The following is a 20,766-nucleotide window of genomic DNA, read 5'->3' on the forward strand; positions in this document are numbered from 1 at the left end:
ACATAGCATGTGCAAGAAAGTTGAGAGGGTTACGACAGAAACTGGATGCACTTCGTGTACAAAACGGACAATCTCTTTTAATGTATCAGGATTTCATACGGAAACTCGTCTATTACAAAGGGATTTCATTTTTTTTAAACTTATTTGAACTCCTGATTTTTGTGTGTTCAAAATGCACCATTCAAAGCCACATCATCATTTTTCAATCCTTTCTGACTTCATTTGTTATTGCTCATGCATTTACTAACTATTTTGAGATATAAGACCCTAATATTGAAAAGCATTTCAAATGAACTCCGAAAAGGTTGGAAGTTGGCATGGTATCATCATTTCATCCACATAGCATGTGCAAGAAAGTTGAGAGGGTTACGGCAAAAACTGGATGCACTTCGTGTACAAAACGGACAATCTCTTGCGAAGTATCAAGATTTCATACGGAAACTCGTCTGTTACAAAGGGATTTCGTATTTTAAAACTTATTTGAACTCCTGACTTTTTGTGTGTTCAAAATGCACCATCCAAAGCCACGTCATCATTTTTCAATCCTTTCTGACTTCATTTGTTATTTTTCATGCATTTACTAATCATTTTGAGCTATAAGACCCTAAAATTGAAAAGCATTTCAAATGAACTCTAAAAAGGTTGGAAGTTGGCATGCAATCATCATTTCATGCACATAGCATGTGCTAGAAAGTTGAGAGGGTTACGGCAGAAACTGGATGCACTTCGTGTACAAAACGGACAATATCTTTCAATGTATCAGGATTTCATACGGAAACTCGTCTATTACAAAGGGATTTCATTTTTTAAAACTTATTTGAACTCCTGATTTTTGTGTGTTCAAAATGCACCATTCAAAGCCACATCATCATTTTTCAATCCTTTCTGACTTCATTTGTTATTGCTCATGCATTTACTAACTATTTTGAGATATAAGACCCTAAAATTGAAAAGCATTTCAAATGAACTCCGAAAAGGTTGGAAGTTGGCATGGTATCATCATTTCATCCACATAGCATGTGCAAGAAAGTTGAGAGGGTTACGGCAAAAACTGGACGCACTTCGTGTACAAAACGGACAATCTCTTGCGAAGTATCAAGATTTCATACGGAAACTCGTCTGTTACAAAGGGATTTCATATTTTAAAACTTATTTGAACTCCTGACTTTTTGTGTGTTCAAAATGCACCATCCAAAGCCACATCATCATTTTTCAATCCTTTCTGACTTCATTTGTTATTTTTCATGCATTTACTAATTATTTTGAGCTATAAGACCGTAAAATTGAAAAGCATTTCAAATGAACTCTAAAAAGGTTGGAAGTTGGCATGGAATCATCATTTCATCCACATAGCATGTGCAAGAAAGTTGAGAGGGTTACGACAGAAACTCGATGCACTTCGTGTACAAAACGGACAATCTCTTTCAATGTATCAGGATTTCATACGGAAACTCGTCTATTACAAAGGGATTTCATTCGTTAAAACTTATTTGAACTCCTGACTTTTTGTGTCTTCAAAATGCACCATTCAAAGCCACATCATCATTTTTCAATCCTATCTGACTTCATTTGTTATTTTTCATGCATTTACTAATCATTTTGAGCTATAAGACCCTAAAATTGAAAAGCATTTCAAATGAACTCTGAAAAGGTTGGAAGTTGGCATGGTATCATCATTTCATCCACATAGCATGTGCCAGAAAGTTGAGAAGGTTAGGGTAAAAACTGGATGCACTTCGTGTACAAAACGGACAATCTCTTTCAAAGTATGAGGATTTCATACGGAAACTCGTATGTTACAAAGGGATTTCATTTTTTTAACTTATTTGAACTCCTGACTTTTTGTGTGTTCAAAATGCACCATTCAAAGCCACATCATCATTTTTCAATCCTTTCTGAATTCATTTGTTATTTTTCATGCATTTACTAATTAGTTTGAGCTATAAGACCCTAAAATTGAAAAGCATTTAAAATGAACTCTGAAAATGTTGAAAGTTGGCATGGTATCATCATTTCATCCACATAGCATATGCAAGAGAGTTGAGAGGGTTACGGCAAAAACTGGATGCACTTCGTGTACAAAATGTACAATCTCTTTCGAAGTATCAGGATTTCATACGGAAACTCGTCTGTTACAAAGGGATTTCATTTTTTCAAACTTATTTGAACTCCTGATTTTTGTGTGTTCAAAATGCACCATTCAAAGCCACATCATCATTTTTCAATCCTTTCTGACTTCATTTGTTATTGCTCATGCATTTACTAACTATTTTGAGATATAAGACCCTAAAATTGAAAAGCATTTCAAATGAACTCCGAAAAGGTTGGAAGTTGGCATGGTATCATCATTTCATCCACATAGCATGTGCAAGAAAGTTGAGAGGGTTACGGCAAAAACTGGACGCACTTCGTGTACAAAACGGACAATCTCTTGCGAAGTATCAAGATTTCATACGGAAACTCGTCTGTTACAAAGGGATTTCATATTTTAAAACTTATTTGAACTCCTGACTTTTTGTGTGTTCAAAATGCACCATCCAAAGCCACATCATCATTTTTCAATCCTTTCTGACTTCATTTGTTATTTTTCATGCATTTACTAATTATTTTGAGCTATAAGACCGTAAAATTGAAAAGCATTTCAAATGAACTCTAAAAAGGTTGGAAGTTGGCATGGAATCATCATTTCATCCACATAGCATGTGCAAGAAAGTTGAGAGGGTTACGACAGAAACTCGATGCACTTCGTGTACAAAACGGACAATCTCTTTCAATGTATCAGGATTTCATACGGAAACTCGTCTATTACAAAGGGATTTCATTCGTTAAAACTTATTTGAACTCCTGACTTTTTGTGTCTTCAAAATGCACCATTCAAAGCCACATCATCATTTTTCAATCCTATCTGACTTCATTTGTTATTTTTCATGCATTTACTAATCATTTTGAGCTATAAGACCCTAAAATTGAAAAGCATTTCAAATGAACTCTGAAAAGGTTGGAAGTTGGCATGGTATCATCATTTCATCCACATAGCATGTGCCAGAAAGTTGAGAAGGTTAGGGTAAAAACTGGATGCACTTCGTGTACAAAACGGACAATCTCTTTCAAAGTATGAGGATTTCATACGGAAACTCGTATGTTACAAAGGGATTTCATTTTTTTAACTTATTTGAACTCCTGACTTTTTGTGTGTTCAAAATGCACCATTCAAAGCCACATCATCATTTTTCAATCCTTTCTGAATTCATTTGTTATTTTTCATGCATTTACTAATTAGTTTGAGCTATAAGACCCTAAAATTGAAAAGCATTTAAAATGAACTCTGAAAATGTTGAAAGTTGGCATGGTATCATCATTTCATCCACATAGCATATGCAAGAGAGTTGAGAGGGTTACGGCAAAAACTGGATGCACTTCGTGTACAAAATGTACAATCTCTTTCGAAGTATCAGGATTTCATACGGAAACTCGTCTGTTACAAAGGGATTTCATTTTTTCAAACTTATTTGAACTCCTGATTTTTGTGTGTTCAAAATGCACCATTCAAAGCCACATCATCATTTTTCAATCCTTTCTGACTTCATTTGTTATTGCTCATGCATTTACTAACTATTTTGAGATATAAGACCCTAAAATTGAAAAGCATTTCAAATGAACTCCGAAAAGGTTGGAAGTTGGCATGGTATCATCATTTCATCCACATAGCATGTGCAAGAAAGTTGAGAGGGTTACGGCAAAAACTGGATGCACTTCGTGTACAAAACGGACAATCTCTTGCGAAGTATCAAGATTTCATACGGAAACTCGTCTGTTACAAAGGGATTTCATATTTTAGAACTTATTTGAACTCCTGACTTTTTGTGTGTTCAAAATGCACCATCCAAAGCCACATCATCATTTTTCAATCCTTTCTGACTTCATTTGTTATTTTTCATGCATTTACTAATTATTTTGAGCTATAAGACCGTAAAACTGAAAAGCATTTCAAATGAACTCTAAAAAGGTTGGAAGTTGGCATGGAATCATCATTTCATCCACATAGCATGTGCAAGAAAGTTGAGAGGGTTACGACAGAAACTGGATGCACTTCGTGTACAAAACGGACAATCTCTTTCAATGTATCAGGATTTCATACGGAAACTCGTCTATTACAAAGGGATTTCATTTTTTAAAACTTATTTGAACTCCTGACTTTTTGTGTCTTCAAAATGCACCATTCAAAGCCACATCATCATTTTTCAATCCTATCTGACTTCATTTGTTATTGCTCATGCATTTACTAATCATTTTGAGCTATAAGACCCTAAAATTGAAAAGCATTTCAAATGAACTCTGAAAAGGTTGGAAGTTGGCATGGTATCATCATTTCATCCACACAGCATGTGCCAGAAAGTTGAGAAGGTTAGGGCAAAAACTGGATGCACTTCGTGTACAAAACGGACAATCTCTTTCAAAGTATGAGGATTTCATACGGAAACTCGTATGTTACAAAGGGATTTCATTTTTTTAACTTATTTGAACTCCTGACTTTTTGTGTGTTCAAAATGCACCATTCAAAGCCACATCATCATTTTTCAATCCTTTCTGACTTCATTTGTTATTTTTCATGCATTTACTAATTATTTTGAGCTATAAGACCCTAAAATTGAAAAGCATTTAAAATGAACTCTGAAAATGTTGAAAGTTGGCATGGTATCATCATTTCATCCACATAGCATATGCAAGAGAGTTGAGAGGGTTACGGCAAAAACTGGATGCACTTCGTGTACAAAACGTACAATCTCTTTCGAAGTATCAGGATTTCATACGGAAACTCGTCTGTTACAAAGGGATTTCATTTTTTCAAACTTATTTGAACTCCTGATTTTTGCGTGTTCAAAATGCACCATCCAAAGCCACATCATCATTTTTCAATCCTTTCTGACTTCATTTGTTATTTCTCATGCATTTACTAATTATTTTGAGATATAAGACCCTAAAATCTAAAAGCATTTCAAATGAACTCCGAAAAGGTTGGAAGTTGGCATGGTATCATCATTTCATTAACATAGCATGTGCAAGAAAGTTGAGAGGGTTACGGCAAAAACTGGATGCACTTCGTGTACAAAACGGACAATCTCTTGCGAAGTATCAAGATTTCATACGGAAACTCGTCTGTTACAAAGGGATTTCATATTTTAAAACTCATTTGAACTCCTGACTTTTTGTGTGTTCAAAATGCACCATCCAAAGCCACATCATCATTTTTCAATCCTTTCTGACTTCATTTGTTATTTTTCATCCATTTACTAATCATTTTGAGCTATAAGACCCTAAAATTGAAAAGCATTTCAAATGAACTCTAAAAAGGTTGGAAGTTCGCATGCAATCATCATTTCATGCACATAGCATGTGCAAGAAAGTTGAGAGGGTTACGGCAGAAACTGGATGCACTTCGTGTACAAAACGGACAATGTCTTTCAATGTATCAGGATTTCATACGGAAACTCGTCTATTACAAAGGGATTTCATTTTTTAAAACTTATTTGAACTCCTGATTTTTGTGTGTTCAAAATGCACCATTCAAAGCCACATCATCATTTTTCAATCCTTTCTGACTTCATTTGTTATTGCTCATGCATTTACTAACTATTTTGAGATATTAGACCCTAAAATTGAAAAGCATTTCAAATGAATTCCGAAAAGGTTGGAAGTTGGCATGGTATCATCATTTCATCCACATAGCATGTGCAAGAAAGTTGAGAGGGTTACGGCAAAAACTGGATGCACTTCGTGTACAAAACGGACAATCTCTTGCGAAGTATCAAGATTTCATACGGAAACTCGTCTGTTACAAAGGGATTTCATATTTTAAAACTTATTTGAACTCCTGACTTTTTGTGTGTTCAAAATGCACCATCCAATGCCACATCATCATTTTTCAATCCTTTCTGACTTCATTTGTTATTTTTCATGCATTTACTAATTATTTTGAGCTATAAGACCGTAAAATTGAAAAGCATTTCAAATGAACTCTAAAAAGGTTGGAAGTTGGCATGGAATCATCATTTCATCCACATAGCATGTGCAAGAAAGTTGAGAGGGTTACGACAGAAACTGGATGCACTTCGTGTACAAAACGGACAATCTCTTTCAATGTATCAGGATTTCATACGGAAACTCGTCTATTACAAAGGGATTTCATTTTTTAAAACTTATTTGAACTCCTGACTTTTTGTGTCTTCAAAATGCACCATTCAAAGCCACATCATCATTTTTCAATCCTATCTGACTTCATTTGTTATTGCTCATGCATTTACTAATCATTTTGAGCTATAAGACCCTAAAATTGAAAAGCATTTCAAATGAACTCTGAAAAGGTTGGAAGTTGGCATGGTATCATCATTTCATCCACATAGCATGTGCCAGAAAGTTGAGAAGGTTAGGGCAAAAACTGGATGCACTTCGTGTACAAAACGGACAATCTCTTTCAAAGTATGAGGATTTCATACGGAAACTCGTATGTTACAAAGGGATTTCATTTTTTTAACTTATTTGAACTCCTGACTTTTTGTGTGTTCAAAATGCACCATTCAAAGCCACATCATCATTTTTCAATCCTTTCTGACTTCATTTGTTATTTTTCATGCATTTACTAATTATTTTGAGCTATAAGACCCTAAAATTGAAAAGCATTTAAAATGAACTCTGAAAATGTTGAAAGTTGGCATGGTATCATCATTTCATCCACATAGCATATGCAAGAGAGTTGAGAGGGTGACGGCAAAAACTGGATGCACTTCGTGTACAAAACGTACAATCTCTTTCGAAGTATCAGGATTTCATACGGAAACTCGTCTGTTACAAAGGGATTTCATTTTTTCAAACTTATTTGAACTCCTGATTTTTGCGTGTTCAAAATGCACCATCCAAAGCCACATCATCATTTTTCAATCCTTTCTGACTTCATTTGTTATTTCTCATGCATTTACTAATTATTTTGAGATATAAGACCCTAAAATCTAAAAGCATTTCAAATGAACTCCGAAAAGGTTGGAAGTTGGCATGGTATCATCATTTCATCCACATAGCATGTGCAACAAAGTTGAGAGGGTTACGGCAAAAACTGGATGCACTTCGTGTACAAAACGGACAATCTCTTGCGAAGTATCAAGATTTCATACGGAAACTCGTCTGTTACAAAGGGATTTCATATTTTAAAACTCATTTGAACTCCTGACTTTTTGTGTGTTCAAAATGCACCATCCAAAGCCACATCATCATTTTTCAATCCTTTCTGACTTCATTTGTTATTTTTCATCCATTTACTAATCATTTTGAGCTATAAGACCCTAAAATTGAAAAGCATTTCAAATGAACTCTAAAAAGGTTGGAAGTTCGCATGCAATCATCATTTCATGCACATAGCATGTGCAAGAAAGTTGAGAGGGTTACGGCAGAAACTGGATGCACTTCGTGTACAAAACGGACAATGTCTTTCAATGTATCAGGATTTCATACGGAAACTCGTCTATTACAAAGGGATTTCATTTTTTAAAACTTATTTGAACTCCTGATTTTTGTGTGTTCAAAATGCACCATTCAAAGCCACATCATCATTTTTCAATCCTTTCTGACTTCATTTGTTATTGCTCATGCATTTACTAACTATTTTGAGATATTAGACCCTAAAATTGAAAAGCATTTCAAATGAATTCCGAAAAGGTTGGAAGTTGGCATGGTATCATCATTTCATCCACATAGCATGTGCAAGAAAGTTGAGAGGGTTACGGCAAAAACTGGATGCACTTCGTGTACAAAACGGACAATCTCTTGCGAAGTATCAAGATTTCATACGGAAACTCGTCTGTTACAAAGGGATTTCATATTTTAAAACTTATTTGAACTCCTGACTTTTTGTGTGTTCAAAATGCACCATCCAATGCCACATCATCATTTTTCAATCCTTTCTGACTTCATTTGTTATTTTTCATGCATTTACTAATTATTTTGAGCTATAAGACCGTAAAATTGAAAAGCATTTCAAATGAACTCTAAAAAGGTTGGAAGTTGGCATGGAATCATCATTTCATCCACATAGCATGTGCAAGAAAGTTGAGAGGGTTACGACAGAAACTGGATGCACTTCGTGTACAAAACGGACAATCTCTTTCAATGTATCAGGATTTCATACGGAAACTCGTCTATTACAAAGGGATTTCATTTTTTTTAAACTTATTTGAACTCCTGATTTTTGTGTGTTCAAAATGCACCATTCAAAGCCACATCATCATTTTTCAATCCTATCTGACTTCATTTGTTATTTTTCATGCATTTACTAATCATTTTGAGCTATAAGACCCTAAAATTGAAAAGCATTTCAAATGAACTCTAAAAAGGTTGGAAGTTGGCATGGTATCATCATTTCATCCACATAGCATGTGCCAGAAAGTTGAGAAGGTTAGGGCAAAAACTGGATGCACTTCGTGTACAAAACGGACAATCTCTTTCAAAGTATGAGGATTTCATACGGAAACTCGTATGTTACAAAGGGATTTCATTTTTTTAACTTATTTGAACTCCTGACTTTTTGTGTGTTCAAAATGCACCATTCAAAGCCACATCATCATTTTTCAATCCTTTCTGACTTCATTTGTTATTTTTCATGCATTTACTAATTATTTTGAGCTATAAGACCCTAAAATTGAAAAGCATTTAAAATGAACTCTGAAAATGTTGAAAGTTGGCATGGTATCATCATTTCATCCACATAGCATATGCAAGAGAGTTGAGAGGGTTACGGCAAAAACTGGATGCACTTCGTGTACAAAACGTACAATCTCTTTCGAAGTATCAGGATTTCATACGGAAACTCGTCTGTTACAAAGGGATTTCATTTTTTCAAACTTATTTGAACTCCTGATTTTTGCGTGTTCAAAATGCACCATCCAAAGCCACATCATCATTTTTCAATCCTTTCTGACTTCATTTGTTATTTCTCATGCATTTACTAATTATTTTGAGATATAAGACCCTAAAATTGAAAAGCATTTCAAATGAACTCCGAAAAGGTTGGAAGTTGGCATGGTATCATCATTTCATCCACATAGCATGTGCAAGAAAGTTGAGAGGGTTACGGCAAAAACTGGATGCACTTCGTGTACAAAACGGACAATCTCTTGCGAAGTATCAAGATTCCATACGGAAACTCGTCTGTTACAAAGGGATTTCATATTTTAAAACTCATTTGAACTCCTGACTTTTTGTGTGTTCAAAATGCACCATCCAAAGCCACATCATCATTTTTCAATCCTATCTGACCTCATTTGTTATTTTTCATCCATTTACTAATCATTTTGAGCTATAAGACCCTAAAATTGAAAAGCATTTCAAATGAACTCTAAAAAGGTTGGAAGTTGGCATGCAATCATCATTTCATGCACATAGCATGTGCAAGAAAGTTGAGAGGGTTACGGCAGAAACTGGATGCACTTCGTGTACAAAACGGACAATGTCTTTCAATGTATCAGGATTTCATACGGAAACTCGTCTATTACAAAGGGATTTCATTTTTTAAAACTTATTTGAACTCCTGATTTTTGTGTGTTCAAAATGCACCATTCAAAGCCACATCATCATTTTTCAATCCTTTCTGACTTCATTTGTTATTGCTCATGCATTTACTAACTATTTTGAGATATAAGACCCTAAAATTGAAAAGCATTTCAAATGAACTCCGAAAAGGTTGGAAGTTGGCATGGTATCATCATTTCATCCACATAGCATGTGCAAGAAAGTTGAGAGGGTTACGGCAAAAACTGGATACACTTCGTGTACAAAACGGACAATCTCTTGCGAAGTATCAAGATTTCATACGGAAACTCGTGTGTTACAAAGGGATTTCATATTTTAAAACTTATTTGAACTCCTGACTTTTAGTGTGTTCAAAATGCACCATCCAAAGCCACATCATCATTTTTCAATCCTTTCTGACTTCATTTGTTATTTTTCATGCATTTACTAATTATTTTGAGCTATAAGACCGTAAAATTGAAAAGCATTTCAAATGAACTCTAAAAAGGTTGGAAGTTGGCATGGAATCATCATTTCATCCACATAGCATGTGCAAGAAAGTTGAGAGGGTTACGACAGAAACTGGATGCACTTCGTGTACAAAACGGACAATCTCTTTCAATGTATCAGGATTTCATACGGAAACTCGTCTATTACAAAGGGATTTCATTTTTTAAAACTTATTTGAACTCCTGACTTTTTGTGTCTTCAAAATGCACCGTTCAAAGCCACATCATCATTTTTCAATCCTATCTGACTTCATTTGTTATTTTTCATGCATTTACTAATCATTTTGAGCTATAAGACCCTAAAATTGAAAAGCATTTCAAATGAACTCTGAAAAGGTTGGAAGTTGGCATGGTATCATCATTTCATCCACATAGCATGTGCCAGAAAGTTGAGAAGGTTAGGGCAAAACCTGGATGCACTTCGTGTACAAAACGGACAATCTCTTTCAAAGTATGACGATTTCATACGGAAACTCGTATGTTACAAAGGGATTTCATTTTTTTAACTTATTTGAACTCCTGACTTTTTGTGTGTTCAAAATGCACCATTCAAAGCCACATCATCATTTTTCAATCCTTTCTGACTTCATTTGTTATTTTTCATGCATTTACTAATTATTTTGAGCTATAAGACCCTAAAATTGAAAAGCATTTAAAATTAACTCTGAAAATGTTGAAAGTTGGCATGGTATCATCATTTCATCCACATCGCATGTGCAAGAAAGTTGAGAGGGTTACGGCAGAAACTGGATGCACTTCGTGTACAAAACGGACAATCTCTTTCAAAGTATGAGGATTTCATACGGAAACTCGTCTGTTACAAAGGGATTACATTTTTTAAAACTTATTTGAACTCCTGACTTTTTATGTGTTCAAAATGCACCATTCAAAGCCACATCATCATTTTTCAATCCTTTCTGACTTCATTTGTTATTTTTCATGCATTTACTAATCATTTTGAGCTATAAGACCCTAAAATTGAAAAGCATTTCAAATGAACTCCGAAAAGGTTGAAAGTTGTCTTGGTATCATCATTTCATCCACATAGCATGTGCAAGAAAGTTGAGAGGGTTACGGCAAAATATGGATGCACTTCGTGTACAAAAACAGACAATCTCTTTCAAAGTATGAGGATTTCATACGGAAACTCGTCTGTTACAAAGGGATTTCATATTTTAAAACTCATTTGAACTCCTGACTTTTTGTGTGTTCAAAATGCACCATCCAAAGCCACATCATCATTTTTCAATCCTTTCTGACTTCATTTGTTATTTTTCATCCATTTACTAATCATTTTGAGCTATAAGACCCTAAAATTGAAAAGCATTTCAAATGAACTCTAAAAAGGTTGGAAGTTGGCATGCAATCATCATTTCATGCACATAGCATGTGCAAGAAAGTTGAGAGGGTTACGGCAGAAACTGGATGCACTTCGTGTACAAAACGGACAATCTCTTTCAATGTATCAGGATTTCATACGGAAACTCGTCTATTACAAAGGGATTTCAGTTTTTTAAAACTTATTTGAACTCCTGATTTTTGTGTGTTCAAAATGCACCATTCAAAGCCACATCATCATTTTTCAATCCTTTCTGACTTCATTTGTTATTGCTCATGCATTTACTAACTATTTTGAGATATAAGACCCTAAAATTGAAAAGCATTTCAAATGAACTCCGAAAAGGTTGGAAGTTGGCATGGTATCATCATTTCATCCACATAGCATGTGCAAGAAAGTTGAGAGGGTTGCGGCAAAAACTGGATGCACTTCGTGTACAAAACGGACAATCTCTTGCGAAGTATCAAGATTTCATATGGAAACTCGTCTGTTACAAAGGGATTTCATATTTTAAAACTCATTTGATCTCCTGACTTTTTGTGTGTTCAAAATGCACCATCCAAAGCCACATCATCATTTTTCAATCCTTTCTGACTTCATTTGTTATTTTTCATGCATTTACTAATTATTTTGAGCTATAAGACCGTAAAATTGAAAAGCATTTCAAATGAACTCTAAAAAGGTTGGAAGTTGGCATGGAATCATCATTTCATCCACATAGCATGTGCAAGAAAGTTGAGAGGGTTACGGCAGAAACTGGATGCACTTCGTGTACAAAACGGACAATCTCTTTCAATGTATCAGGATTTCATACGGAAACTCGTCTATTACAAAGGGATTTCATTTTTTAAAACTTATTTGAACTCCTGACTTTTTGTGTCTTCAAAATGCACCATTCAAAGCCACATCATCATTTTTCAATCCTATCTGACCTCATTTGTTTTTTTTCATGCATTTACTAATCATTTTGAGCAATAAGACCCTAAAATTGAAAAGGATTTCAAATGAACTCTGAAAAGGTTGGAAGTTGGCATGGTATCATCATTTCATCCACATAGCATGTGCCAGAAAGTTGAGAGGGTTAGGGCAAAAACTGGATGCACTTCGTGTACAAAACGGACAATCTCTTTCAAAGTATGAGGATTTCATACGGAAACTCGTATGTTACAAAGGGATTTCATTTTTTTAACTTATCTGAACTCCTGACTTTTTGTGTGTTCAAAATGCACCATTCAAAGCCACATCATCATTTTTCAATCCTTTCTGACTTCATTTGTTATTTTTCATGCATTTACTAATTATTTTGAGCTATAAGACCCTAAAATTGAAAAGCATTTAAAATGAACTCTGAAAATGTTGAAAGTTGGCATGGTATCATCATTTCATCCACGTAGCATATGCAAGAGAGTTGAGAGGGTTACGGCAAAAACTGGATGCACTTCGTGTACAAAACGTACAATCTCTTTCGAAGTATCAGGATTTCATACGGAAACTCGTCTGTTACAAAGGGATTTCATTTTTTCAAACTTATTTGAACTCCTGATTTTTGCGTGTTCAAAATGCACCATCCAAAGCCACATCATCATTTTTCAATCCTTTCTGACTTCATTTGTTATTTCTCATGCATTTACTAATTATTTTGAGATATAAGACCCTAAAATTGAAAAGCATTTCAACTGAACTCCGAAAAGGTTGGAAGTTGGCATGGTATCATCATTTCATCCACATAGCATGTGCAAGAAAGTTGAGAGGGTTACGGCAAAAACTGGATGCACTTCGTGTACAAAACGGACAATCTCTTGCGAAGTATCAAGATTTCATACGGAAACTCGTCTGTTACAAAGGGATTTCATATTTTAAAACTTATTTGAACTCCTGACTTTTTGTGTGTTCAAAATGCACCATCCAAAGCCACATCATCATTTTTCAATCCTTTCTGACTTCATTTGTTATTTTTCATGCATTTACTAATTATTTTGAGCTATAAGACCGTAAAATTGAAAAGCATTTCAAATGAACTCTAAAAAGGTTGGAAGTTGGCATGGAATCATCATTTCATCCACATAGCATGTGCAAGAAAGTTGAGAGGGTTACGACAGAAACTGGATGCACTTCGTGTACAAAACGGACAATCTCTTTCAATGTATCAGGATTTCATACGGAAACTCGTCTATTACAAAGGGATTTCATTTTTTTTAAACTTATTTGAACTCCTGATTTTTGTGTGTTCAAAATGCACCATTCAAAGCCACATCATCATTTTTCAATCCTATCTGACTTCATTTGTTATTTTTCATGCATTTACTAATCATTTTGAGCTATAAGACCCTAAAATTGAAAAGCATTTCAAATGAACTCTAAAAAGGTTGGAAGTTGGCATGGTATCATCATTTCATCCACATAGCATGTGCCAGAAAGTTGAGAAGGTTAGGGCAAAAACTGGATGCACTTCGTGTACAAAACGGACAATCTCTTTCAAAGTATGAGGCTTTCATACGGAAACTCGTATGTTACAAAGGGATTTCATTTTTTTAACTTATTTGAACTCCTGACTTTTTGTGTGTTCAAAATGCACCATTCAAAGCCACATCATCATTTTTCAATCCTTTCTGACTTCATTTGTTATTTTTCATGCATTTACTAATTATTTTGAGCTATAAGACCCTAAAATTGAAAAGCATTTAAAATGAACTCTGAAAATGTTGAAAGTTGGCATGGTATCATCATTTCATCCACATAGCATATGCAAGAGAGTTGAGAGGGTTACGGCAAAAACTGGATGCACTTCGTGTACAAAACGTACAATCTCTTTCGAAGTATCAGGATTTCATACGGAAACTCGTCTGTTACAAAGGGATTTCATTTTTTCAAACTTATTTGAACTCCTGATTTTTGCGTGTTCAAAATGCACCATCCAAAGCCACATCATCATTTTTCAATCCTTTCTGACTTCATTTGTTATTTCTCATGCATTTACTAATTATTTTGAGATATAAGACCCTAAAATTGAAAAGAATTTCAAATGAACTCCGAAAAGGTTGGAAGTTGGCATGGTATCATCATTTCATCCACATAGCATGTGCAAGAAAGTTGAGAGGGTTACGGCAAAAACTGGATGCACTTCGTGTACAAAACGGACAATCTCTTGCGAAGTATCAAGATTTCATACGGAAACTCGTCTGTTACAAAGGGATTTCATATTTTAAAACTCATTTGAACTCCTGACTTTTTGTGTGTTCAAAATGCACCATCCAAAGCCACATCATCATTTTTCAATCCTTTCTGACTTCATTTGTTATTTTTCATCCATTTACTAATCATTTTGAGCTATAAGACCCTAAAATTGAAAAGCATTTCAAATGAACTCTAAAAAGGTTGGAAGTTGGCATGCAATCATCATTTCATGCACATAGCATGTGCAAGAAAGTTGAGAGGGTTACGGCAGAAACTGGATGCACTTCGTGTACAAAACGGACAATGTCTTTCAATGTATCAGGATTTCATACGGAAACTCGTCTATTACAAAGGGATTTCATTTTTTAAAACTTATTTGAACTCATGATTTTTGTGTGTTCAAAATGCACCATTCAAAGCCACATCATCATTTTTCAATCCTTTCTGACTTCATTTGTTATTGCTCATGCATTTACTAACTATTTTGAGATATAAGACCCTAAAATTGAAAAGCATTTCAAATGAACTCCGAAAAGGTTGGAAGTTGGCATGGTATCATCATTTCATCCACATAGCATGTGCAAGAAAGTTGAGAGGGTTACGGCAAAAACTGGATACACTTCGTGTACAAAACGGACAATCTCTTGCGAAGTATCATGATTTCATACGGAAACTCGTCTGTTACAAAGGGATTTCATATTTTAAAACTTATTTGAACTCCTGACTTTTTGTGTGTTCAAAATGCACCATCCAAAGCCACATCATCATTTTTCAATCCTTTCTGACTTCATTTGTTATTTTTCATGCATTTACTAATTATTTTGAGCTATAAGACCGTAAAATTGAAAAGCATTTCAAATGAACTCTAAAAAGGTTGGAAGTTGGCATGGAATCATCATTTCATCCACATAGCATGTGCAAGAAAGTTGAGAGGGTTACGACAGAAACTGGATGCACTTCGTGTACAAAACGGACAATCTCTTTCAATGTATCAGGATTTCATACGGAAACTCGTCTATTACAAAGGGATTTCATTTTTTAAAACTTATTTGAACTCCTGACTTTTTGTGTCTTCAAAATGCACCATTCAAAGCCACATCATCATTTTTCAATCCTATCTGACTTCATTTGTTATTTTTCATGCATTTACTAATCATTTTGAGCTATAAGACCCTAAAATTGAAAAGCATTTCAAATGAACTCTGAAAAGGTTGGAAGTTGGCATGGTATCATCATTTCATCCACATAGCATGTGCCAGAAAGTTGAGAAGGTTAGGGCAAAACCTGGATGCACTTCGTGTACAAAACGGACAATCTCTTTCAAAGTATGACGATTTCATACGGAAACTCGTATGTTACAAAGGGATTTCATTTTTTTAACTTATTTGAACTCCTGACTTTTTGTGTGTTCAAAATGCACCATTCAAAGCCACATCATCATTTTTCAATCCTTTCTGACTTCATTTGTTATTTTTCATGCATTTACTAATTATTTTGAGCTATAAGACCCTAAAATTGAAAAGCATTTAAAATTAACTCTGAAAATGTTGAAAGTTGGCATGGTATCATCATTTCATCCACATAGCATGTGCAAGAAAGTTGAGAGGGTTACGGCAGAAACTGGATGCACTTCGTGTACAAAACGGACAATCTCTTTCAAAGTATGAGGATTTCATACGGAAACTCGTCTGTTACAAAGGGATTTCATTTTTTAAAACTTATTTGAACTCCTGACTTTTTATGTGTTCAAAATGCACCATTCAAAGCCACATCATCATTTTTCAATCCTTTCTGACTTCATTTGTTATTTTTCATGCATTTACTAATCATTTTGAGCTATAAGACCCTAAAATTGAAAAGCATTTCAAATGAACTCCGAAAAGGTTGAAAGTTGTCTTGGTATCATCATTTCATCCACATAGCATGTGCAAGAAAGTTGAGAGGGTTACGGCAAAATATGGATGCACTTCGTGTACAAAAACGGACAATCTCTTTCAAAGTATGAGGATTTCATACGGAAACTCGTCTGTTACAAAGGGATTTCATATTTTAAAACTCATTTGAACTCCTGACTTTTTGTGTGTTCAAAATGCACCATCCAAAGCCACATCATCATTTTTCAATCCTTTCTGACTTCATTTGTTATTTTTCATGCATTTACTAATTATTTTGAGCTATAAGACCGTAAAATTGAAAAGCATTTCAAATGAACTCTAAAAAGGTTGGAAGTTGGCATGGAATCATCATTTCATCCACATAGCATGTGCAAGAAAGTTGAGAGGGTTACGGCAGAAACTGGATGCACTTCGTGTACAAAACGGACAATCTCTTTCAATGTATCAGGATTTCATACGGAAACTCGTCTATTACAAAGGGATTTCATTTTTTAAAACTTATTTGAACTCCTGACTTTTTGTGTCTTCAAAATGCACCATTCAAAGCCACATCATCATTTTTCAATCCTATCTGACCTCATTTGTTTTTTTTCATGCATTTACTAATCATTTTGAGCAATAAGACCCTAAAATTGAAAAGGATTTCAAATGAACTCTAAAAAGGTTGGAAGTTGGCATGCAATCATCATTTCATGCACATAGCATGTGCAAGAAAGTTGAGAGGGTTACGGCAGAAACTGGATGCACTTCGTGTACAAAACGGACAATCTCTTTCAATGTATCAGGATTTCATACGGAAACTCGTCTATTACAAAGGGATTTCAGTTTTTTAAAACTTATTTGAACTCCTGATTTTTGTGTGTTCAAAATGCACCATTCAAAGCCACATCATCATTTTTCAATCCTTTCTGACTTCATTTGTTATTGCTCATGCATTTACTAACTATTTTGAGATATAAGACCCTAAAATTGAAAAGCATTTCAAATGAACTCCGAAAAGGTTGGAAGTTGGCATGGTATCATCATTTCATCCACATAGCATGTGCAAGAAAGTTGAGAGGGTTGCGGCAAAAACTGGATGCACTTCGTGTACAAAACGGACAATCTCTTGCGAAGTATCAAGATTTCATACGGAAACTCGTCTGTTACAAAGGGATTTCATATTTTAAAACTCATTTGATCTCCTGACTTTTTGTGTGTTCAAAATGCACCATCCAAAGCCACATCATCATTTTTCAATCCTTTCTGACTTCATTTGTTATTTTTCATGCATTTACTAATTATTTTGAGCTATAAGACCGTAAAATTGAAAAGCATTTCAAATGAACTCTAAAAAGGTTGGAAGTTGGCATGGAATCATCATTTCATCCACATAGCATGTGCAAGAAAGTTGAGAGGGTTACGGCAGAAACTGGATGCACTTCGTGTACAAAACGGACAATCTCTTTCAATGTATCAGGATTTCATACGGAAACTCGTCTATTACAAAGGGATTTCATTTTTTAAAACTTATTTGAACTCCTGACTTTTTGTGTCTTCAAAATGCACCATTCAAAGCCACATCATCATTTTTCAATCCTATCTGACCTCATTTGTTTTTTTTCATGCATTTACTAATCATTTTGAGCAATAAGACCCTAAAATTGAAAAGGATTTCAAATGAACTCTGAAAAGGTTGGAAGTTGGCATGGTATCATCATTTCATCCACATAGCATGTGCCAGAAAGTTGAGAGGGTTAGGGCAAAAACTGGATGCACTTCGTGTACAAAACGGACAATCTCTTTCAAAGTATGAGGATTTCATACGGAAACTCGTATGTTACAAAGGGATTTCATTTTTTTAACTTATTTGAACTCCTGACTTTTTGTGTGTTCAAAATGCACCATTCAAAGCCACATCATCATTTTTCAATCCTTTCTGACTTCATTTGTTATTTTTCATGCATTTACTAATTATTTTGAGCTATAAGACCCTAAAATTGAAAAGCATTTAAAATGAACTCTGAAAATGTTGAAAGTTGGCATGGTATCATCATTTCATCCACATAGCATATGCAAGAGAGTTGAGAGGGTTACGGCAAAAACTGGATGCACTTCGTGTACAAAACGGACAATCTCTTGCGAAGTATCAAGATTTCATACGGAAACTCGTCTGTTACAAAGGGATTTCATATTTTAAAACTCATTTGAACTCCTGACTTTTTGTGTGTTCAAAATGCACCATCCAAAGCCACATCATCATTTTTCAATCCTTTCTGACTTCATTTGTTATTTTTCATGCATTTACTAATCCTTTTGAGCTATAAGACCCTAAAATTGAAAAGCATTTCAAATGAACTCTAAAAAGGTTGGAAGTTGGCATGCAATCATCATTTCATCCACATAGCATGTGCAAGAAAGTTGAGAGGGTTACGGCAGAAACTGGATGCACTTCGTGTACAAAACGGACATTCTCTTTCAATGTATCAGGATTTCATACGGAAACTCGTCTATTACAAAGGGATTTCATTTTTCAAAACTTATTTGAACTCCTCACTTTTTGTGTCTTCAAAATGCACCATTCAAAGCCACATCATTGTTTTTCAATCCTTTCTGACTTCATTTGTTATTTTTCATGCATTACTAATCATTTTGAGCTATAAGACCCTAAAATTGAAAAGCAATTCAAATGAACTCCGAAAAGGTTGAAAGTTGGCATGGTATCATCATTTCATCCACATAGCATGTGCAAGAAAGTTGAGAGGGTTACGGCAAAAACTGGATGACTTCGTGTACAAAACGGACAATCTCTTGCGAAGTATCAATATTTCATACGGAAACTCGTCTGTTACAAAGGGATTTCATATTTTAAAAATTATTTGAAGTCCTGACTTTTTGTGTGTTCAAAATGCACCATCCAAAGCCACATCATCGTTTTTCAATCCTTTCTGACTTCATTTGTTATTTTTAATGCATTTACTAATTATTTTGAGCTATAAGACCCTAAAATTGAAAAGCATTTAAAACGAACTCTGAAAATGTTGAAAGTTGGCATGGAATCATCATTTCATCCACATAGCATGTGCAAGAAAGTTGAGAGGGTTACGGCAGAAACTGGATGCACTTCGTGTACAAAACGGACAATCTCTTTCAAAGTATGAGGATTTCATACGGAAACTCGTCTGTTACAAAGGGATTTCATTTTTTAAAACTTATTTGAACTCCTGACTTTTTGTGTGTTCAAAATGCACCATTCAAAGCCAAATCATCATTTTTCAATCCTTTCTGACTTCATTTGTTATGTTTCATGCATTTACTAATCATTTTGAGCTATAAGACCCTAAAATTGAAAAGCATTTCAAATGAACTCTGAAAAGGTTGGAAATTGGCATGGTATCATCATTTCATCCACAAAGCATGTGCCAGAAAGTTGAGAGGGTTACGGCAAAAACTGGATGCACTTCGTGTACAAAACGGACAATCTCTTTCAAAGTATGAGGATTTCATACGGAAACTCGTCTGTTACAAAGGGATTTCATTTTTTAAAACTTATTTGAACTCCTGACTTTTTGTGTGTTCAAAATGCACCATTCAAAGCCACATCATCATTTTTCAATCCTTTCTGACTTCATTTGTTATTTTTCATGGATTTACTAATTATTTTGAGCTATAAGACCCTAAAATTGAAAAGCATTTCAAATGAACTCCGAAAGGTTGAAAGTTGGCATGGTATCATCATTTCATCCACATAGCATGTGCAAGAAAGTTGAGAGGGTTACGGCAAAAACTGGATGCACTTCGTGTACAAAACGGACAATCTCTTGCGAAGTATCAAGATTTCATACGGAAACTCGTCTGTTACAAAGGGATTTCATATTTTAAAACTTATTTGAAGTCCTGACTTTTTGTGTGTTCAAAATGCACCATCCAAAGCCACATCATCATTTTTCAATCCTTTCTGACTTCATTTGTTATTTTTAATGCATTTACTAATTATTTTGAGCTATAAGACCCTAAAATTGAAAAGCATTTAAAACGAACTCTGAAAATGTTGAAAGTTGGCATGGAATCATCATTTCATCCACATAGCATGTGCAACAAAGTTGAGAGGGTTACGGCAGAAACTGGATGCACTTCGTGTACAAAACGGACAATCTCTTTCAATGTATCAGGATTTCATACGGAAACTCGTCTATTACAAAGGGATTTCATTTTTTAAAACTTATTTGAACTCCTGATTTTTGTGTGTTCAAAATGCACCATTCAAAGCCACATCATCATTTTTCAATCCTTTCTGACTTCATTTGTTATTGCT

This window comes from Aegilops tauschii, chromosome 3, assembly GCF_002575655.3.
Source record: "Aegilops tauschii subsp. strangulata cultivar AL8/78 chromosome 3, Aet v6.0, whole genome shotgun sequence".
In the NCBI taxonomy this organism is placed as follows: Eukaryota; Viridiplantae; Streptophyta; class Magnoliopsida; order Poales; family Poaceae; genus Aegilops; species Aegilops tauschii.